Raw genomic sequence first — 23,392 nt, 5'->3', positions numbered from 1 at the left:
ACCAACCGAAAGAATTCGCGAAAGGTCAAAAGGAGACACATGTCTGACCACCTCCCAGAATCCTTCTCTCTGACATCCATCTTGGCTGAACAAGGCGTGCACCACCAGGAAGGACTCTGAGTCAGAATGATTGGCTAAGGACAACCTGGACACTAATCCGGACTCTTCTTCGCTGAGACTGACATCCTGACCACTCGGGGCATTCAGGGGCCAGCTTGCCTGCTGATGGACCAGGCCCAGCGGCCGCAACTGGGACCCTTTTGTCCCTGGTCTCCTCCTGACACGGACAACTGGCCAGAGTGCCCGAACTGGGTAAGGAACAAGAGACCTCTCCCCTTCCCTCTCTCTTTCCTCTCCTTAACCCTTCCTATCCTTTCCTGTTTTTCTAGTCCCCGGTCCTGGAAGCAGGAATCTGATCAGAGGGCCTCAGCCTGAGCCCCTCTCCTCTTGGCAGAGAACTCGAATTCTGGTTCTGGTCTGGTCTGATTTCTGGTAGGGCTGAGATCCAGTCCTCCCTTCTCTGGAGGCCCAGGGAAAAGTCCCATAAGGCCTGGGCATCTGCAGGGGGCAGGAGACGTCTGTAAGGCCACCCCTTTCACCCCCCTCTCCCGCCTCCTCCCCCTTTTTCTTTCAACCTGGCTTCCTTTCCTCCCTTGAAGTCTTTGAAGACCTGAGATATTTTCCTTTACTCTGTTAGTACTTGGATCTGCAGTTCCGTGTCTCTATAGACCAAGGGAAAATGGGGAAAAGCCTTTAAAATTTTTATTTCAACTTTTAAAATAAACTAGTAAATTTTATATTGTAATACCTAATTCATGACTAAACTTAGAAAATGAACCTAGATCTTGCGTCTAAATTATGTCTTGGTATGTCTTTGTCTCCGGATAATATTTTTGAGGTTAATTTGTAAATGAGCTCTATTTAATTGGCTTAAAGAAAAGTAAGTGCTTACAAATCAAATAACTCTGAATTAAACAATAAATTCTAGGTTCATGTGAACTGGGAAGTATTCAGTATTAAAAACCTAATATTAATGTTTGTTTGTTGACCTATCTAATATAAACATGTCTTAGAGTAATTAACATTAAGTAAAATATTTTCATTGTACCCAAGTTTAATATAAGTTAAATATTACCATATCTATTACAAGTTTACTAATAAGGAAATTACCTCGAGTGAAGAAACTTCTAAAAAACAAATGCCCCATGCTATGCAGTGTGGAGGTTTGGGGCTCAGTAGTTTTGACAGACAACTTCTGCTAGGCTGTCTACATGGGTCTGTTGATACTGGAACGCTCTGCCACAAGCATTAAAAGTTAAAGCTGTGAATCAGAAGATTTCTAATTACCTTTCCAAGTTCAGCTACTCTGCCCTACAGGTACAAGCCCTCGGTAGATCCCATCCTCTTTGTCGTCCCATCTCATCCTCTGTCGCCCCCTTCTCCTCTTGCCTTCAATCTTTCCCAGCATCAGGGTCTTTTCCCATGAGTCAGCTCCTTGCATCAGGTAGCCAAAGGACTGGAGCTTCAGCTTCAGTCCTTCCAACGAATATTCAGGGTTGATTTCCTTTAGGATTAGCTGGTTGGATCTCCTTGCTGTCCAAGGGACTCTCAAGTCTTCTCCAGCACCACAGTTCAAAAGCATCAATTCTTCGGCGCTCAGCCTTCTTTATGGTCCAACTCTCACATCCATACATGACTGCAGACATACATGAATACAGACCTTTGTCAGCGAAGTGGTCTCTGCTTTTTAATACGCTGTCTAGGTTTGTCACAGCTACTCTTCTACGGGGCAAGCGTCTTTTACTTTCGTGGCTGCAGTCACTGTCCGCATAAATTTTGGAGCCCAAGAAAATGAGATCTGACGCATCTGTCTGCCATCAAGTGCTGGGACTGCGTGCCACGATCTTAGGTTTTGAATGTTGAGTTTTAAGCCAGCCTTTTCACGCTCCCCTGTCACCTTCATCAAGAGGCTCTTTAATTCCTCTTCAATTTCTGCCTAAGAGCTGCGTCATCTGCATATATAAGGTTGTTGATATTTCTCCTGGCAATCGACTCCAGCTTGTGCTTCATCCAGCCTGGCATTTCGCATGGTGTACTCTGCATCTAAGTTAAACAAGCAAGGTGACAGGATACAGCCTTGACACACTCCTTACCCAGTCTGCGGTTCTGTGTCTGGTTCTAACCACTGCTTCTTGACCTGCATACAGATTTCTCAGGAGGCAGGTAAGGAAGTCTGGTATTCCCATCTCATTAAGAATATCCCACAGTTTGCTGTGATCCACACAAAGGCTTCAGCATAGCCAACGAAGCAGAGGTAGATTCTTTTGGAATCCCCTTGCTTTTTCTATGATCCAGCATATGTTGGCAACTTGATCTCGGGTTCCTCTGCCTTTCCAGCTTGTACACCTGGAAGTTCTCAGTTATGTACTGCTGAAGCCTAGCTAGAAGGATTTTGAGCATAATCTCGCTGGCACGTGAAACGAGTGCAAGTGAACAGTAATTTGAACATGCTTTTCTTTTTAATTTATGTATTTTTATTGGAGGCTAATTACAATATTGTAGTGGTCTTTGCCAATTTTGAACATTCTTTGGCATAACACATACCTTAATTTAAAAATACTTAATTGCTAAAAATATGGTAAGCATCACCTGAGTCTTCAGCAAGTTGTAACATCAAAGGTCTCTGATCACAGATCACCATAAGAGAATTACAAAATGTCACAGACACATAAGTGAGCAAATGCTGTTAGGAAAACGGCATCAGTTGTCTTGCAGACATGGGGTTGTCACAAATCTTCAACTGAACGACACAGTACCTGAGAAGCACAACCCAACAGGCACACTGGTGTGACTCGGCTGGTTGGGCGGAAGCAGCCGAAGGGAAGGCTGCAGTCTCACCACCTCACACCCAGCACGGGATGTGCCCCCTGCATGCTTCAGTTAAGAACCACTAGTTAGTTAGCGAACTACGCAAGATCAAGACTCACTTAGGAGATTTCTTGTAAGTAGTTATGAAGTGTCACTATGACACCACCCAAGTCAAGTCACAGGAACTTCACCAGAGGAGGAGGGAAGATGGGGAGCAGGCTGGGACCCTTACAGTGAGCTAGAGTGATGCACACAGAAGCTGAGATGACTCTGGCGGGGGCCATGGCCTGCTGAAAGGTGCGGCACGGAGGGCAGCTCCACACAGCCTCAGCAGTGTCGGGTGCAGAGACGGCAGCCTCTGCTAAGAGGGCAGCAACAGGCACCGCTCTGAGACATGCGCTATCCTCAGGCCAGGGATCTAACTGAGGGAGGCGGTAACCCAGGGGTCAGTTTTGGATAAATATCCCGAGGGCATTCCCTTCCTTCTCACCCACAATAAGGAAAAGGGGTAGCTGATAATCTGGGTATCAAGGGTCAGTGGATTTATTAAACTTTTCTTCAAAGGCTAACTGTGGTGTTGGAGAAGACTCTTGAGAGTCCCTTGAACTGCAAGGAGATCCAACCAGCTAATCCTAAAGGACATCAACCCGGAATATTCATTGGAAGGTCTGATGCTGAAGCTCCAATACTTTGGCCACCTGATGCAAAGAGCCAACAGAAAAGACCCTGATGCTGGGAAAGAGTGAAGGCAGGAGAAGGGGAGGACAGAGGATGAGATGGCTGGATGGCATCACCGACTCGACGGACACGAGTTTGAGCAAGCTCCGGGAGATGATGAAGGACAGAAGTGTGGAGTGCTGCAGCCCATGGGGTCGCAGAGAGTCAGACGTGAGCAACTGAACAACGACAGCACGACTATCCAGGTCGTCCCAGACAAGGCCAGATCTGCTGCTCTCCAGAAAGGCACACAGGCCTACCCTGGTGGTGCAGCGGGCGAGACCCCGCACTTCCACTGCAGGGGGTGTGGGTTTGACCCCTGGTCAGAGGACTAAGACCCTGCAAACTGCATGGCGAAGCCCCCTTGCCACCCCCCGCCCAAAAAGGCATACAGGGGCACAGTCATTAAAGAGAAGTTTGGAATCCAACGGCAACAATAACCTGCCAGCCAAAAGAAACCCCGTAACTGCCAATGCCTTTTTGTGGAACTTTTGGGGAGGCGAGTGAGGAAGCAAACCATCTACACACTGCAGTAAGGCGGCACCTCCAGAGCGCTCTACGGCATCTAAGCGGCCTTCAGCCTGTGCGAAGGGCAGCCCTGGTGGTCCCAAGGCTAAGAATCTGCCCGCCAACGCAGGAGACACGAGTTCCAGCCTTGGACTGGGAAGACGCCACAGGGCAGCTAAGCCTGTGCGCCACGGCTACTGAGCCCACACTCCGGTGCCCTCGAGCTGCAACCACTGAGCGTGCACCCCTAGAGTCCCTGAGCCTGGAGCCCGAGCTCCACAAGAGACGCCGCCGTTAACGAGGCCCACACACCACCACAAGAGGGGAGCCCCCAGCCACTGGCACCAGAGGAAGCCAGCAATAAAGACCCAGCACCGCCAAAAAACAATGTTTAAAAAACACCTTAAAAAAAAAAAATCTGTGAAAAAGGGAACCTCAGTAAAGCCCCCAATGCACGACTGTCCAGGTATACTGTCCTTCCCAAGTAAAGGCAGGAAGTTAGACTGATCAACAGGAATAAAAATAAAAGCTACATATTAAAAAGTTGCTTCCAGTAGAGATGAGCACCAATAGCACGCGGGGGTTAGGGGCGGCGGGGCAGCAAGGAGTCACAACGCCGCTCGCTGCCCAAGGCCCTGGACACATCCCCGCCTGGGCCATTGGCTTTCTGGCAGTTCAATGGGCATGACAAGGACAAGTGCGCGGCCCAGTCTGGGACACAAGCGGGTCCTGCTGAAACTCACACCTCTGCGAGCAGGAGCTGCTGAGCCCTGACAGAGCCGCCCTGGGCCCACTAACACGGGAAGGCCCTGTCTCCCCCACCTCCTCACCGGCGGGATGCAGCAGCCCAGGTGTCCTCAGAGGCGCTGCACGGGTGGGTTTGGCTGCGGGCTCTCCGAGGCCAGACCCACCCTGGGTCTCCACCTGCTGGAGCTGCCCTTCTCTCAGGATCATCTTCAGGGATCCAGGCCAACTGACTGGCCAGACTGACAAGACCAAGGAAGACACTGTCTCCGACTCCACACAGGTTGTTCCAACAGGGTGAGGCTCTGGTTAGGTCGCTTACAAACATGAATTAGAAGCCACCTCTGTGGGCGCAGCGTCAGTACAGAGAAGCCTGACTCGCCCCCAGGAACAATCTGGAGCCTGCTGTAATGGCTACGGACGGACACGGCAGGCCTCTGGGTGCGCGCCTGCCTCGCGCTCCGGCGCGGGGCTGGGGGCCGGCTCCAGGCTCCGTGCGCGTCTTCAGCCGTCACCTCAGCTCGGCCACATCAAGGGCCCGGTAGCCGCTTCCATTTAAGCTTCAGGGATCGTTCAGGGTTTCCTCAGCTGGCTGCCTTAGTCCAGCGTCAGGCCTGACTTATCTGAGACAAGCACATGGACTGACTGACCGGCCGGAGGGGCCAGGCTGGCAAATCGGGGATACAGTACTGAACTCCTCCCCAGGTCTATGAGAATGCTGTTACCTTGGGAAAGCCCATGCAGCCCTAAGCTTGACATCTGCCCACGGGGTATAGGAAACTTGCTATGATTCAGTAGGGTCCTCAGCTCTAATTTTGAAAGGGAAAGTTTTAACGGGCTTGTCTGGTGAGCTTCCAGTGACAGGAAAGAAAGGAAGTTCGGGGAAGCGGGGCGGGGGGGATAAGGAGGCAGCAGAGAGATACTGGAGAAGGAAATGGCAACCCACTCCAGGATTCTTGTCTGGAAAATCCCACAGACAGAGGAGCCTGGAGGACTACAGTCCATGGGGTCGCAGGGCCAGGAGAGACTGAGGAGAGAGATACAGAGGAGATAAAGCAGCAAGGGTACAAAGGGCCTCAGCTGACGCTGAGGAAGAGGCCTCCGACGTTTTACAGCCCCCCCTCTTGTTGTTTACTAGGTTCCATTTGGAAACAGTATCTGCTAAGGAGGCAATTTTACGATCCTGAACACATTTAGAAGGCTCCAGAGAACAATTAGAGTAACTACTCCATGTGGCCGGCTTCATCTGGTAGCTGCGGTTTTCTAACTTGGTTTGGAGAAAAACAAGTTTGGGGAGATCAAAGGTTCCTTGGAATTCAGTGATCCTTAGTAAGACTGATCCATTTAGTTAAAAATCTGCACATTTGTAAGTGAAAAGACCCTTAAACACATCAGAGTTCCTGAAGGGGCCACCTTTAGAACCTTCAGATGACTGGGATCCCACTGTTGGATTCAGAATGAAACACTGCTCACCAGAAAACCTGTCCCTACCCAGACCCCAAATACAGTCAGAGAGCTCATCCAAAAGGAGGGGCTTGGGATCCGAGATGAGACTTCCCAGACGAAGTCAGTCACGGCGGCCTGCGGAAGGAAGGGCACCAAGGGCTCGCTGGGGTCCCCTGCTCACTGGAAGGGGTCGTTCCTTGGTGGGTGTCTCCTCTGGAGCCCACACCAGGTAATGACAACCTACAAGAAATGAGGCAGATCGAGGCCAGCTCAGGTTACCAGAAGTCGAGTTTATTTGGGCGAGCAGAGGAGCTGCGTGTGGAACACGCAAGCGGAAGTGAGTGACAGCGAATCCGAAGGCCGAGGGCAGGCCGCTTCTGTGGGCACAGGGTGCAAAAGGGAAAATCCAGTGAGGAGCCGTGCAGCCAGTTCACTGACTTGAAGATGAACAGAGTGGTGGCAGACGCCAGCTGGTTAGAGCATAATGCTCAATCTTCTGTGAATCCGGCAATTTCGGGAAATCAGCCTCACAGTCTCCAACGTTCACCTTCCTTAGCGCGCAGGCATGAGCTTCCCATTCGTATCCTTTGATTCCATTTTAGATGAAAATCCTTGCAGATTTCAAATTCAGACCGTGGTGACCTTTCCCTACCGCCCCACCGCCGACTTCACTTCCTGCTGCCATTACCACTGCTCAATTCAACACGGCTGCTGCTACTGTTGGAACAGGCGACAACCCACCGCTCACTCACGGTCGGGGCCAGCAGCGCAGCCGCAACCGAAGACACCTCCGCCAACAAACGGAGTGAACACTACCCCCGTCCTGCAGGCCACGCCCCCTCCGCAGGCCACGCCCCCTCCTGCTGGCCAGGCGGTAGTCTCAAGGCCACCACTCCAACGCGACACCACACTGATACAGAGACCCTATTCTGGGTGACGTGACGGCCAAGCAGTTAGAATTACACACAACAGAACATTCCCCATGCCTCCAGAAGGCGCTGGATCACGGGAAGAAGAACAAACAAGATAATGAGTTAAAAAAATGGAAAATACTTCGAGGTCAAAACACCACAAACCCAGAACTCAACAGTGAATACAAAGCACACACACAGTAATCTGGTTTTGATCTGGGTTCGAAAACCGTTCCTATCATTTCCTACTGTGTAAAGCTCAACATTCAGAAAATGAAGATCATGGCATCCAGTCCCATCACTTCATAGGAAATAGATGGGGAAACAGTGGACACAGTGTCAGACTTTATTTTGTTGGGCTCCAAAATCACTGCGGATGGTGACTGCAGCCATGAAATTAAGACACTTACTCCTTGGAAGAAAAGTTATGACCAACCTAGATAGCATATTCAAAAACAGAGACATTACTTTGCCAACAAAGGTCCGTCTAGTCAAGGCTATGGTTTTTCCAGCGATGATGTATGGATGTGAGAGTTGGACTGTGAAGAAGGCTGAGTGCTGAAGAATTGATGCTTTTGAACTGTGGTGTTGGAGAAGACTCTTGAGAGTCCCTTGGACTGCGAGGAGATCCAACTAGTCCATTCTGGAAGAGATCACTGGGATTTCTTTGGAAGGAATGATGCTAAAGCTGAAGCTCCAGTACTTCGGACACCTCATGTGAAGAGTTGACTCATTGGAAAAGACTTTGATGCTGGGAGGGATTGGGGGCAGGAGGAGAAGGGGACGACCGAGGATGAGATGGCTGGATCGCATCACTGACTTGATGGACGTGAGTCTGAGTGAACTTCGGGAGATGGTGATGGACAGGGAGGCCTGGCGTGCTGTGATTCATGGGGTCGCAAAGAGTTAGACACGACTGAGTGACTGAACTGAACTGAACCTCGGTTTCAACATCCACAATCAGGGCCTACCTGAGAGGCGGCCTTGAGGATGGGATGAAACGCAGACGGGCCGGGACCTGACCTACTCCAGGCCTCCCTCTACTGTTAAAATATGCTGTCAGACCCTATTGAGCGCTTTGCCAGGAAACCTACAAACCGGGTCACTGTAAACATGACTACCCTTATCTAGGAAACACTCACCTAGCGTGGTGACATGTTACAATCAAGCGGCAGTTCAGTTAGTCAAGCTTCATCACCACTATTTTAACAAAACTTTCTTAAAATAGAAAGTTATAAGGAATTATCAAATTTGCAGATTTAAGAAATATAACCATCCATTTGTTTTAAATGTTAGCATACTGAGTTTAATATTAATTTTATGAAAACACAGCTCCAAACCTCATCAAAAGGATCTCTTACTTTTAAAAGGCAAGTAAGTTGAAAGATGAAAGGAATACCAGGCAACAGCATGTTCTAAAATTTCAAAAGAGCACAGCAGTTCTGTTTCCCTTCCAGGGTCAAACAGAAACCCTGAGCCTCTAACTCTACATCTGGACTGGCGTGCAGATTTCCATGATTACACAAATGAGTGGTTTGCTATTTATATAAGACACCTCACAATTCTATTTATGGATTTAACTTACTTTTTTACCCCAAACTTTTCATAGGGGAAAATATTTTGGTTGTAAATTATCCAATATAACTTTATATCCTTAATTTTTAACTGAAAACATTTAGCCCATAGTTAAGAGAGTAATTCCGTAATTTCAAACTGGGCCACTCTCAAGAGGCAAGGTGTGAACCGGGGAATGTAGTCGACCCTCATATAACCAAACCCGTTTATACATGTATTACCTATCTTAACTCAAAGGTCCTCAATATCTTCCCATAACTGAATGATTAAAATGAACTTAAATGTAATCAATATACTTCTGTAAGACTTCAGAATTTCAACAGAGTCTATAATTCTTATTAAACTAGGGTGGCCGTCAAACGAACCCCACAGCACAAGCACTTGGTTCCCATAAAAGTCTGAGGGCTGGTGACCCCGCTCTACCCCCCTGAGGTGGAGCCCGATCAGTCCTCCAGGCTTACCAGGCCACATTCTGGCCCAGGGCAGAGAAGCCACTCTATTCCCAGAAGGCACCAGGATGCTGCCCCCAGACATCCCACGCCTCCACCCGCACACCCTGGCCGCTGCACGGAGCCTGATCAGGAGTCTCCGTCGGTGCCCTCCTTAGTGCAGGGAGGTAACTGTGCTGGATTCACTATGCCAAGTGAAAACACATCTAGAGTCGAGTCAGATCACTAATGTAAATAGGTGAATAATAGTGTAAATGAGACAATAGAAAATGTCTTTGTAAATCAACATACTCTTCAATATACTTGTAATCTCTTAGCAGTTAAAAAAACAAGTTGTCCATGTCCGAAACTCACACAAGCAGCCTTAAAATTATGTTCAAACTGATTTCAAACATGTGTAATGACTGACAATCTTACATGCAGTTTTTCTTTTGTCATGATCAAAAAATTATTTAAAAAATCATATGTATTACATGTTTACAGATGAACTAAAACTGGCAAGTAGTTAATTTATGTCTAATTTATGTCAGCAAGTGTTAGTTATGTATGTGGGAACCACAACTTCTGTATATGTTTGAAGCTTTTTATTTGCATGTTTTTTAGAAAAAGAACGGATAAATGATTCAGTGTAGCTGAAGCTCCAGTACTCTGGTCACCTGATGCAAAGAGCCAACTCACTGGAAAAGACCCTGATGCTGGGAAAGACTGAGGGCAGGAGAAGAGGGTGTCAGAGGATGAGACGGCTGGATGGCATCGCCGACTCAAAGAACATGAACTTGAGCAAGCTCCAGGAGACAGTGAAGGACAGGGCGGCCTGGCGAGGTGCAGTCTATGGGGTTGCAAAGAGCCGGACACGACTCAGCGACCGACAGATGACCCATGTCTGCCTTCCCACTGAAGCCTAAGTTCCACGAAGGCTGAGGTCTATCAACCTGCTCAACGCAGCCATCCCTGGGTCCAGCACAGAACTAGGCAGAAGCCAAGGACCAGGCAACCCACTGCACTCAACCACTCCCCGCTGCCGAGGGACAGTCTACCACGAGCTGCCTGCGCACAGCACGACAGCAGCAACTAGGCAGGTTCTGAAGACACACAGGAAGTTACCTCTGTCCACGAGACAAGGGCAGACTCTCTCTTCAGAAGCTTGCTCCAGACCAAGCCCTCAGTTTTCACAAAGAAAGTAAAAAAGTTTCCTTTCCTTAACCAAAACAGCCTATTTTTACTGGAGGCACAGCGGTTCGGTTCTTCACTGCTGTAGCTCCAACTTCCTCCTCCACTCTCTCCTCTCTGCAATTCTCTGCGTATGACTGAATGAGCCAAACTCTTCAAAGTTCTCTTAATCCAGGTCTTGTCAGCTCGTCAGTATCACTGTCTCCTCTATTTCAAACTGCAAACACCCAAGTCCCTATTTCTCTTCTACTCCTGTTTTCAAACGCACCGACCCCTATCTAACTGTCTCCCACTGTGCAAATACATGAGGGCAAGGTCTTTCATCTGTTTTGTTCAGTGCAATAAAATACCCCAGGATCTAGAACCCTAAAAACACCTGGCAGAGAGATGGCGTTCATGGACGAACAGACAGATGAGAATCATGGAAAGCTACTTGGCGGTCACTGGGTGAACAGTGCTCGCTGTCGCTGCTGTCTGCTGCCTAAGTCGGGGTCCAACTCTCCTGCGACGCCATGGACTGTGGCCTGCCAGGCTCCTCTGTCCATGAGACTTCCCAAGCAAAACACTGGAGTGGGTTGTGCTGCCATTTCCTTCCCCAGGGCATCTTCCTGACCCAGGGATCAAACCCGCATCTCTTGCATTGGCAGGCAGATTCTTTACCACTGAGCCACCTGGGAAGCTGGATAAACAAGCACAAATGTTTTAAATTAGAACATCCCCAGCTTCATTCTTAAAACTTGCACACATATTTAGATTGTACAGTTGCTCTTTCTACCACTCCACACAACTATTACACAGAAATCATCTTAGCTTGTTTTTGAACAGGGTTTTGGGGATAAGAATAAAATGCAGTGTGTGTGTGTCTGTTAATCGCTCAGTTGTGTCCGATTCTTTGTGACCCCACGGACTGTAGCCCACCAGAACTCTCTGCCTGTGCAAAGAATACTGGCGTGGACTGCCATTCCCTTCTCCGAGGAGCTCCCCAACCCAGGGACCCAACCCTGTCTCCTGCATCGCAGGCAGGCTCTCTGCTATTAAAAAAAAAAAAAGGCCCACAGATCCAGAATGGGAGCACCTCTCGTGACAGCTGACAAAATATATTTTTAAGAGGAAAATTAAAGCTACACAGTGAATTGCCAAGATCAAAAGGTAGAGTTCATGAAGCGATCTTTTGTAGTTTTTGTCCCTACAGAAATATACTGCCTCTCCTATTACTAAATACTCATGTAATTTAAAATTCAATGGCAAACAACGTAAAGCAGCCCTGCTTTCTCTGAAGAGGACAAGGAAGAAAACCCAAGGCTGTCAAACAAAAACAAATACATGGCATCATAAAAATCCCACTAACAGTCCAACACAAAACGTGTCACTGCCCGTTAGTAAGCGCAGTGCTCAAGAAAAAAAATCTCACAAGTGCAGTTTAGGAAGGCAAGTGTTCACTGAACCAGGAGACGGTGTGCAAATCAAGCAACGCTGAAGGAGAGTGATTCCCTGCAGTAACCCTGCACCAGCTGCTTTCTACTTCTGAAATCACTCCACTGGTAGAGCAGGCTAAGTAAGTAATATCAGCCTTTTATTAGGTTGGTACAGAAGTAATTGATGTTTTGGATCCTGAATTTTAAATCATTATAACTCAAACACATCTTTATTAATCAAAACAGTAACTATTACAACCAATTCATTTTTGCCAATGAGAAATAAGTTGGTTTATTTCTCCAGAGTGAAAAAATCTGTGCTCAGGATCCAATCAACTCTTGGAAAGCATTTTATGCCTCCTGCTGGTTGTGGAACCTGCATAAGGTTGTCCAGATGTTTGAAGAAGTGGTAGTCAGCTGGTGAGAGGTCAGGTGAATCTGGCAGACGAGGCAAAACGTCGTAGCCCAATTCCCTCAGCTTCTGAAGTGTCGGCTGACGTGAAGGCAGAAGTTATCGGGGAAAAGAACTGGGCTCATTCTGTTGACCAGTGTCGTCTGTAGGCATTGCAGTTTTTGGTGCATCTCATCAGTTTGCTGAGCATACTTCTCAGATATAACGGTTTCGTCGGGATTCAGAAAGCTGTCGTGGATTAGCAGGCCGCCAGTGACCATGACCTTCTTTTGGTACAAGTTTGGCTTTGGCAAGTGCTTTGGAGCTTCCTCTCAGTTCACCAACTGAGCTGATCATCGCCAGTAGTTGTACAAAATCCACTTTTCATCTCACATCACAATCTGATCAAGAAATGTTTGCTGTTGTTACATTCTAAGAGAAGACAACACATCAAAATTGCGATTTTTCTGATTTGCAAGCAGCTCATGAGGCACCCACTTAACGGGCTCTGTCACCTTCCCAGTTTGCTTCAAATGCCGAAAGACTACAGTATGCGCGACACTGGGTTCTTCAGCGACTTCCCATGTAGTTGCAAGAGCAACAGCTTCGATGATGCTCAACTGCGGTCGTCAACTTTCACGGGCGGCCACTCGGCTCCTCATCTTCAGGGCGCTGGGGTCCTCTGCAGAGCCTCCTGGGCCGCCAGCGCGCTGTGCTCACCAGTGCTTCCTAGCTGTCGATGTTGTGGATGTTGCAAGTTCTCTCTGCTGCTTTACAGCCCATTTGAAGTCAAATTTTAAGAAAACTCTCAAATTTGCTTTTTATCTAATATTTCTACAGTCTAAACATAAAATAAACTGGAATAAGTCATTAGCAAAAAACATAAAGCAAGAAATGCACGTTAAAATGATGTATAACATTACCACATTTATTTTAGAACATAAAAACCAGTATCAAACGGCAACGTTAACAATGAAAACCATAATTACTTTTGCACCAACCTAATATTAAACCGTAATGACTTTGCACCAACCTAATACTTTGTCCGCCTAAATACCTCTTCCTTTAAAAACACAAAAAAGTAAGCACTCCCCAAACAGCAGTCCCAGACAAATCCCCCAACAAGCTCCTCAACACCGCCTTATTATTCAAGCATGCCATCACTCAGAGCACCAGTTCTTCCCTGTTTCCTATAGCTGATGGCCCTTTAGGGCTTTGGGAATTTAAACCACCCACTGGCCACAGACACTATCCAAAAAAAAAAACAACCCACCCTTGGTTCTCTGGCAAAACTTTCAAAAAGTACAACACAATCAAAACAATCTTAAACCATTTTAAAACTGTGGACAATGAACAAAAAGGAAGAAAAGTAACTGAATGTGAGGAATTGTGAACTCTTATCAGCCCATGTATGGATTTACACTTGAGGTCACACCTCCTGACGCTAGAAGACTTATCTACTTGCTCAAAAAAAAAAAAAAGCAAGGATTTCAATTGCAACCCTAGTTGGCCAGAAGCTGCAGACACGGAATTAATAACACTTTCAATATTAAGAAGCTGGTAAAAATCCTGACAGGTTAATGGAAATAGTTTAACTAAGGATTCAAGCAAGAATTCACAGGCTGTAATGCATTGATGAACACATACCATCTCTAAGTCCTCAATTTCTATAAAATCATGATCTCAGATTAAAATTTCTCAACAGAAAATATCACAGAAGGGTCTGATAATCTTAATGGTCAATTCACAAAACTACAGTGTCTGTACACTTTTAGAGGGCAACAATCCTAAAACATAAGTATCCTTTCCAGAATTCAGTTTACTAAAGCTATCAAACCAAAAGTGATAAAATCAACTATTGTGAAGAATTCAATTTCTCCAATCACCATTCTATACAGTATTTTCAAAAATAATGCAAAGGTCACAAAAGTATTTAGATGTTAATTTGAAATACAGAGGCACACGTAACAGTGGACATTCTGAATTAGTAACATGGGTCAAAAAAAAGACTACAAAGTAGTAACTGGTGTTTAAGACAGCACTATAGTGTTGAAATTATTTTATATAATTATAAATAACTATTTTGAGAATAATTACTCTCTCATCATTCCACGAGACCGCAAACTTCCAGTGAAAGCTTTCCTAAATAACCTCAAAACAGTCACAACTTATTTTATCTATAAAACGATCTCCCTTTGTCACTTAATTCTATAGGAAATTTAAGTCTTGCAATGGTATTTTTATTGGCCAAGTCTTCAATCAATCCTTCCAAATCTCAGAACAAATAGGATACTTTACCGTCGAAGATGAAAGAAAAAAATTTCCCTGTCACAAAACAAGTTTAAAAACAAAGTAGCTAACAAATTGAGAAAATTCATTTTCTAGCATTTCCTTCTCCTGTCAACTCTATCTTAACAAGTTAACTACTAATAGCTAACGCTAATGTTTAAGCCACCTTCCTCCACTTTAGCACTCAATCTTTTAAATATATTCCTACTCGTAACACCACCTTTCTTTCTTGGAAAGTCTTTTTCATGTTAGCATATTATTTATCCCACTAGCTATCATTAATCGCTGTCTGCAATCATTTCCAGATTCTACTATGGAGAGCACTTAGCATTCTGTGGAATCACAGAATCTGGAGCTAGAAATAATCAACCAGCTCAAATCCTCAAAACCTAGACTTCAGTTAGGCTCTGCTGCTGCTAAGTCACTTCAGTCGTGTCCGACTCTGTGTGACCCCATAGACAGCAGCCCACCAGGCTCCCCCATCCATGGGATTTTCCAGGCAAGAGTACTGGAGTGGGTTGCCATTGCCTTCCCCGCAGTTAGGCTCACTGCAATAATAAAAACAGCTTCTTATTAAAACGTTTCATCCTCTCTACAGAGAAGCTGTAAAGTTAGGCAAAGTTCCCAGGTGGCTCACTGGTACAGATTTCACCTGCCAATGCAGGAGACACGGGTTCAATCCCTGGTCTGGGGAGATCCCCCGAGTCGTGAAGCAACTAAGCCCGTGTGCCACAGCTCCTGAGCACAGGCTGGGAAGCGCAGCTACCGAAGCCCGCGTGCCCTAGAGCCCCAGCTCCACACCAGAAGCAGCCACTGCAGTGAGAAGCCCGCGCTCGGCTAGAGAGTACCCCGCCCCGACCTAGAGAAAGCCCTCCTGCAGCAATGAAGACTCCGTAGGCCTAAATAAATAAGTTTTAAAAATTTAAAAACAAAACTGCTTGCATTTTAACCCAAGTTCTGTTACCCTGCAAACACCACTTTACTTAACCCTCTCAGGGCCTCAAGCTTCCTGAGGTTACAGGGGAAAGCAACAGTGCTTATCTCAAAAGTCATTAGACTCCTGAAATGAGTCAACGCAAGCCAAGAGACTATCAGAGGTCCTGGTGTGTAGGACAACTATTAATCACTTAAGAGGAACAGTTATTTAAAAAAAAAAAAAAAAAGACAGTAATTTTAAAGAAGACAACTTTTAAGTTCAACGACTCATTCTGAGAACTTTCGGGTGCCTATTCTTATACTTCACAGCGTTGCTGTTGTTCAGTGGCTCAGTTGTGCCCGACTCTTTGTCGCGTGGACTCTGGCCCACCAGGCCCCCCTGACCGTGGGATTTCCCAGATGAGAATACTGGAGGGAGGTTTCCGTTTCCTTCTCCAGGGGATCTTCCAGACCAGGGATCAACCGGGGCCTGCTGCACGGACAGGTGGGTTCTTCACCACTGAACCACCAGGACAGGTAGGTGGGGGTGGGGGGTGGGGGAAGGGACACATGAACCACAGGCCCGCAGACAAGGGAGGGTATGGGCACGCCTGGCCAGGAACCCGACCCCCGCCTTCCTCGGGGCCCAAAAGGCTTCATGCTGAACCCAGACCCGGAGTCACTGCGGACGATGAGAAGTCTGATCGCGACCGGGCGACCCTCTGCTGGGACGCACAGAAGCATTCGGCAAACAGAGGACTGGGGAGGGAGGGGAACGCGGCCAGGCAGTCAGGTACCAACAGGCACACCGCTGTGACTGCCGTCACCGTCTCCGGCAGCGCTGGGTTCGTCGGCCGGCCGCGCTTCCCCGCCTGCAGAATGACGCGGCCGCGCCGGCCCGTCCGACTCGCTGCGCCGCCCGGCCCCGACGACTGCAAGGGCCGCTCAAAGTGCCGCCGCGCCAGCAAACCCGGGCCCGGAGCCCGCGGTGGCGGCGAATCGCGGTCACTCCGCCCCGGGGAAGGGCTCCGGGGCCGAAAACAAAGGCCCCGGGAGGCTCCGCGCTGCCCCGGGCGCTCGCGGCCCGGCCCGCGGCCTCAACCTCCCCCGGGACGTCGCAGGGCCGGCGGGAGGGCTGGCGGGGGCCGCGCGGGAACAAAGCGCTCCTGACCCTCCGGCCGCGCGGACACCTGCCGCCGCCTCCCGGCCGCCCGCCGGGCCCCGCCCGCCTCCCCGCGGGCTCCTCTCCCGCCCGCCCGCTCCCCACTCCGGGTCCGGCCCCGCCCCTGGCGCCGCGGCGCCCCGAGATGGCCCCCCGCGCGGCCCCCGCCAGCCCAGCCCCGGCCCCGCCGGCCCCCACAAAAGCGTTACCCAGCCGAGCCCTCACCACCGCACCTCACGCCTCCTGCGGCAGTAGCGGCAGCCGTCTGGGCTTCGCTCACTCCGGGACTGCGCCGCCGTGGCCGCCAACAACACCACCGCCCATTGGCCGAGTCCGCTGTCACCGCCCTCCTCGAACAAAGCGGGCTGCTATTGGACCAGCGCGGCGCAAGTCCGCTACGCTTCGGCGCCGCCGGCGCCGGCCAATCAGAGGCCGTCCCGGACACGCGGCGCAGAGACCCTCGCGCTCATGCAAATAAGGGCATGTGACGTCACCAGGGCGCGCGCCCGCGCTCGTTTCGCCTCTTTAAGAGGCGTGGGCGCGTGGGGCCCACGTGGAGGACGCTTGCTGCTACGTACCCGTGTGTGCAACCGGGGCGCCACCCCTTTCGTCCCCTCACCCATCCACCTCTGCCTGCGCAGTCCTTTCCCCACCTCAATCGCCCAACCCCTGGCCTGTGCAGCCCCCTACCCCCGATTCGGGCGCACCCCTCTCCCCTCCCCAGTCCCCCGGGGGCCTGGGCAATGTCTCGGATTCCTCCCGTGCCCCCTGGTACCCCGGATTGAGCTCCACTCCCAGGAACGCGCGCTGACCCCGCCGACCTCCGCGATCCCCTGGCCCAGGTCTACCCTCTCAGGTCCACAGGCTCGTTCTGCCTGCAGGGCTTGGCTCGTGGACTCCCCTCTTCCTTCCCGACCCTACCCCGCACACTCCAGGTGGCAGGGAGCTGGTGGAGCACCCCTCCCACCACACCAGCACTAGTTGGGCAGGCTGTGGGCTGACCACTGGACCTGGTCCTTGCTCCACTGGCTGCAGTGAGGCAGCCTGTCATTCTCCAGGTCACCTAAGTGAAGTGGTGGCAAGGTGGACGACCTTATCCAAAGCCTTTGTGTCGGTAGCAGGACTGAGAATGCTGTCCCAACTTCTATGGCACAACAAAGGGACACAAACTGTGGGGCTTAGAAAACACAACAACCTTGTGTTCTCTCACGGCTCTGGAGGCTGGAAGGCAGAAATCAAGGTGTCACAGGGCTCAGTTACCTCCAGGGGACTCGCGGGGAGGATCCTTCCTGCCTCTTTCAGCTTCTGGGGGCTCTGGGCTGTGGCTGCATCTCATGGCCTTCTCTGTCTCCATAGATCCTCTTTAAAAAATAAAATCAAGCCAAAGCAGGAGTTTAATTGCTAACGGGTTGATGAAGTGACATTTTCTGCTAAAAGATGATGAAGATCATTTTGAGAAATAAAGTCAGAATTATATTTAGGGCTCATGAGAAAGAATCGAGTACTATCAGGAATCTTTTTAAAAACAAAAAATACTTTATTTAACATATGACCAAACAGTTCAAAGTATCCCTACTCAGGTTCAGAAATACAGTTCGTGCACGTGTGCTCAGTCGCGTCCGACTTTGTGACCCCGAGGATTGTGGCCCACCAGGCTCCTCTGTCCATGAAATTCCTCAGGCAAGAATACTGAAAAAAAAAAAAAAAAGAATACTGGAGCAGGTTGCCATTTCCTCCAGGGGATCTTCCCGACCCAGGGATGGAACCTCTGTCTCTTGTCTCGCGCATTGACAGGTGGATTCTTTACCACTGAGCCACCTGGGAAGCCATGTATTAAGAGAACATTCCCCTCATATTAGTCCTTTATAATAGTTGTTATTTAGTCCTGTGCTCCAAAAATGATATCTGAAACATTATCTAATTACTATGCTCACAAGCTACACAAAGGACTTTGTTTTGAAATATAAAAACAAAAAATTGAAAGAATTACAAAGGCTGCAACTTAGTTACTGACACCTTTTGCTGCATTTGTGTCTAAAGAATTCAAGTACTACTTCTGCATTAGGGTCCCTGGGTAACTTTACATGAAACTTCTTTTTTTTTATGACTGTTTTTACTTAGGACTCTTTAGTCCAAAGTTTTAGGTGCTAGGATGGACACCTAACTAACTTGCTGTCGTCACTGCTGAAGTAAAGAGATGTATTAATATGGTCTGTAGGAGGTAACAGATAAATCCATAGAAGGGGGTGAAGTGGCTTTCTCGAGGCCACGTTACTTAAGCAGGAGTTGTCTATTCCATTTTGGAAAGTAAATCATGGCTGAATTTACAGGGTTCTCCGTGCTGACTTTTCTTGCCCTTATTCTTGCAGATAGTGTCTGTATTTTCAGCTACCAGAGGTGAGGACCATCACAGTTTCCCAGATCCCCCATCTCCCTGTTTCACATCTGTATATATACTCTTGTTTTAACATAATTTTTAAAATGTTACTTATCTTTGGCAGTGCTGAGGTTCTGCTGCTGTGTGAGGGCTTGCTCTAGCTGCAGTGAGCAGCGGCTACTCTTCACTGCAGGGTGAAGCTTTCTCGTTGCGATGGCTCCTCTCCTGGAGCGCAGGCTCTACGGCAGGCTCAGCAGCTGCAGCTCGTGGGCCCCAGGGCTCCGGCTCAGCAGTTGTGACACACTCCCTCAGTGGCTCGAACCGTGTCCCCTGCACTGGCCGGCGGACTCATCCATTGCACCACCAGAGAAGTCCCTGTGTATATTCTTGTTACAATGAGATTGTTTTCCCCACTTCCTCAAGGGCACTTTTAAAGCTTTTTGAGCTACCTTGGAACAAACACAATACTCTCAGAATACAGTTAAGTGTAAATGACTGTCCACATTTAGGTCTGATGAGTGGTTCCTTTGTAATTACTCTTGCACAGCCCCGAGACACACAGCCTAGGCTGTGGCGTTTCCGTTGATCCTGGTTTTGCTGTGGCTGCTTTTGGTTAAGGTGAAGACTTACTGATAACATGATCACCAAAATCAGCTACAGCAGGGACGAAAAGAGAAATCATTGGAGAAGGAAATGGCAATCCACTCCAGGACTATTGCCTGGAAAATCCCGTGGACAGAGGAGCCTGGTAGGCTACAGTCCATGGGGTCGCAAAGAGTAGGACGCAACTGAGCGACGTCACTTCAATAAGGACTGTGCAACTTGTATGTGATATTAATACATTAAAGTGGAAATCACAGACCTCCGCAGTGGTCCAGTGGTTACAATTCAGTCTTCCACCACAGAGGGGGCAGGTTCAGCCCCTGGTCAGGGAGCTGAGCTCCCACCTGCCTCACAGCCAAAAAGCCCAAACATGAAACAGAAGCAGTGTTATAAAAACTCAGCATTTTTAAAAAAATGGCCACATTAAAAAAATCTTTTAAAAAGCACACAACTAGGAGACAAGTGTAAAAGAAAGGCGGGCTATCCAAATCCCTTTTTATATCCAAAGATCGTAACAGTGCTACTTCCCCACAACCCAGGGATGTGTGTGTGTGTGTGTGTGTGTGTAAGTCCCTTCAGTCAAAGGTATTTCTTATTCTGTCTCCCCATTCCCCCATGCAACTTAGCCCCTTAACAACAAGCCAACAGCTTTATCTGGGATTCAATGGAAGAAAAAGCAGCATTTCCTTATTAGATGAAAATGCCGTTGGACTCACGCGGGGATGCTGTGTGTCTATATCGCATGTTAGGAGTGATTTAAAGTCTTGCCCAGTGTAACTTTCGTCCTGGAAGGGTTAAGTCGCTCAGTTTTGTCTGACTCTGCATCCCTATGGACTGTAGCCCACGAGGCTCCTCTGTCCATAGAATTCTCCAGGCAAGAATACTAGAGTGGGTAGCCATTCCCTTCTCCAGGGGATCTTCCCGACCCAGGGATGAAACCCAGGTCTCCTGCATTACAGGCAGATTCTTCACCTTCTGAACCACCGGGGGGCCCCAAACTCTCGTCCTACCTGCTGACATTGGGACCACTGTTCCTTGTAAATCATGAACCATCCAGAGAGACCCTGTCCTGGATTTATGATCTTGAGAAAGACTTTCACCTTCTTGGACAGTAGTTTCCTTAACTACTAAAGGAGGTGAGTGATCTTTCAGATAACCTTTCAGTGCTAACATTCTGTGATGCTAGGGAATACAGTTCAATGCAGGCAATGTATTAACATATAAAACCATTTTGCTTAAGTGTCTGTTCTGATGACCCCAGCCGCATTCCAGGGCCCACAAATAGCACAGGGTGGCTCATGGCCCTAAAGGTAGCGCCTGGGAGTCCCACTGGGAGGTGAGCCCGGGCTACTGCCCCAAGGTGCTCGCCCGGCCAGGCGGCACGCCGTGTCCCCGCTTGCCCGTGGCCGTGACGGGCAGATGTCAGGCTCTGAGTGATGCCAGCCTTGCCATCCCAAGCCCCCTGCCTGGGTCTGACATCTCAGATTTCAGGCAATGGGTCTTGGACTCCCCAGCGGAAGCGGGAACTGGAACCCCCTGCAGCTGACCTCGCCGCAGCGGCTCTTTGGAAACTGCACGCGGTCTCTTCACGTCTCTCATGAGATCAGGCAGCCATCTTCACCTGCCTCCACTCTGACTGTATTTTCTGCCCCACTCCCCACATTACAGCCACAGATGGATTTAAATTAAGCAAACTGGCCCTGGAGGGGACCCCGGCCCTCGCCTCTAGGGGGGCCACTGCTCAGTAAACAGCCCCCAGGGCTGGTAGAAGCTGGGGAGCCTGAGTCCCAGAAGCACCCACATGCTTCCCCAGGGTGGTGGCACCCAGGTCACGATGCTCTCGTGACACACACACGTGGACACACAGAGGAAGCAGAAAATCGCAGTGTACTGACCTCAGAAAACATCCTGTTTATTCCGTGCAGAGAGAGGGGTGCCCGACATGGGGTGTGTCTGTAAACGCACACCCTTAGAGGGAAGGAGCCAGGAGCTCAGAGACGGCCTCAAGGAGACACTCGGTCGCGAGTTTATTCTGGTAGTTTGCTGCACGACTTGATTTTTTTAAAAAGGTATCTGGCCGTGTCGGGTCTCAGTCGCGGCACGCGCACTCTGCGGTCGTGGCGCGCGGACTCTGCGGTCACGCAGTGCGTAGCCCCAGGAGTTTTGTCCTGGTCTCAACCTCCCTGTAGCACGTGGGCTCTTGGTTCCCTGACCAGGGATCGAACCCACATCCCCGGCATTAAGGCAGATTCTTAACCATTGAACCACCAGGGAAGTCCCGTGATTTGATTTTTTTAATTGTGAATCTGTAATATTTTTTTTAATAATGAAAACGTGAAAGATTTCTTTAGAGAGAAGCAGGAAGACTTTGGGTTTCCCAGGTGGTGCCAGTGGTAAGCACTCTTGCCTGGAAAATCCCATGGGCAGAGGAGCCTGGTGGGCTCCATAGGGTTGCTGAGGGTCGGACACGACTGAGCGACTTCACTTTCACTTTTCACTTTCATGCATTGGAGAAGGAAATGGCAACCCACTCCAATGTTCTTGCCTGGAGAATCCCAGGGGCAGCAGAGCCTCGTGGGCTGCCGTCTATGGAGTCGCACAGAGTCGGACACGACTGAAGTGACTTAGCAGCCGTAGCAGCCGGCGGTAAAGAACCCAGCTGCCAGTGCAAGAGATGTAAGACACGTGGGTTCAGTCCCTGGGTTGGGAAGATCCCCTGGAGGAGAGCATGGCAACCCACTCCAGTGTTCTTGCCTGGGGAATCCGAGGGACAGAGGCGCCTGCAGGTTGTGGTCCACAGGGTTGCAGAGTCGGATGTGACTGAAGCAGATGAGCACGGGAAGACACGCAGGAAGACGATTCTGGCTCTTAAAGTGGAAAGAGGTTTCATACACACACACGAAAGAAACAAGATTTTACTAGCGAATTGATATTTTCCAAGTTAAAATAAATTTTTCACCCCATCTTGTTCCAGAAGGTTCTGCTGTGTGGCCATAGCCAAAAAAATAAGCAAATAAATAAATAAAGACGAGAGGGTTCCCTGGCGGAATGTTACAAAGAATACCAGATCGTGAAGTCTCGAACACGGGACAGACGCCGGTGCTCTGATGTGACCACGAGTGTGTGCTTGACTGCTTCATCTGCCGTTTCGGCTGAAGACGACTCCGTGACGGACCTCACACTGCGCTGTCCTAAACTAAGACACGGGGACACAGCCCGCACGATCGCGCGAACAGAACCGAGAGCCCCTTAGTCACACCACGCCTGGTCCACACGTGAATGTCCCCGGACGTCTCTGCGGCAGGTTTGTGCGTCAAGGCCCACATGCTGGGGGTGGTGCTGGCGCTTCTCGGGCCCCGCCTCCTGGAGGAGCCCGTCCGCCTCCGTGGGCACCTCCTGCCCGTGCCTGGCTCCCCCAGTGCAGCCTGTGAGCAGTTCGTGAGGCGGATGGCCTCCTCCACAAGGGGCCCCCGACCAGGGGCAGGGGCTTCACCCCGAGCACTGGAGGCTGCCGCTCTCCAGCCTCAGCTACGTCCGAGCCAGGGTCTGCCTGGGCGGCACGGGTCTGGAAGCTTCCCTCAGTGCTGACTCTGTGATCCTGGTAGAAAGACCTCTCTGTGCAGGTTAGCCCGGCTCTCCCCCGCAGCGGACCCCAGGCCCACATGTCCCTCTCGGGGGTTGCGGAGACTGAAAGATGCGGGGAGGGGTGATGGGCAGAGCACACCTTTCCTGGTCCCCATCACCTCCAAGCCACCCACGGGATGACGCTCCACCATCGTTGAGAACCGTCAGCTCCCAACTTTCAGCTCAGAGCCCACCGATGGCCCTGGCCCGAGTCAGGGCCCGGGAACGG

The 23,392-nt window shown here is 49.6% G+C and overlaps 1 protein-coding gene across 3 annotated transcripts in view; it reads right to left on the bottom strand.

The window, feature by feature from the left end:
- Positions 1-16,926, bottom strand: part of NAP1L4 (nucleosome assembly protein 1 like 4) — a 51,318-nt gene extending 34,392 nt beyond the window's left edge. For 2 of the 3 annotated variants that reach the window (XM_018042952.1, XM_018042950.1), the window contains exon 1: positions 16,793-16,926. The gene's annotated coding sequence lies outside the window, so the exon portion shown is untranslated. Of the gene's footprint in view, positions 1-16,768 lie in introns of all 3 variants that reach the window. The other variant, XM_018042951.1, reaches the window with a different exon arrangement.

This window comes from Capra hircus, chromosome 29 (assembly GCF_001704415.2).
Source record: "Capra hircus breed San Clemente chromosome 29, ASM170441v1, whole genome shotgun sequence".
Taxonomy (NCBI): domain Eukaryota; kingdom Metazoa; phylum Chordata; class Mammalia; order Artiodactyla; family Bovidae; genus Capra; species Capra hircus.
This window is presented reverse-complemented; position numbering and strand designations above follow the sequence as displayed.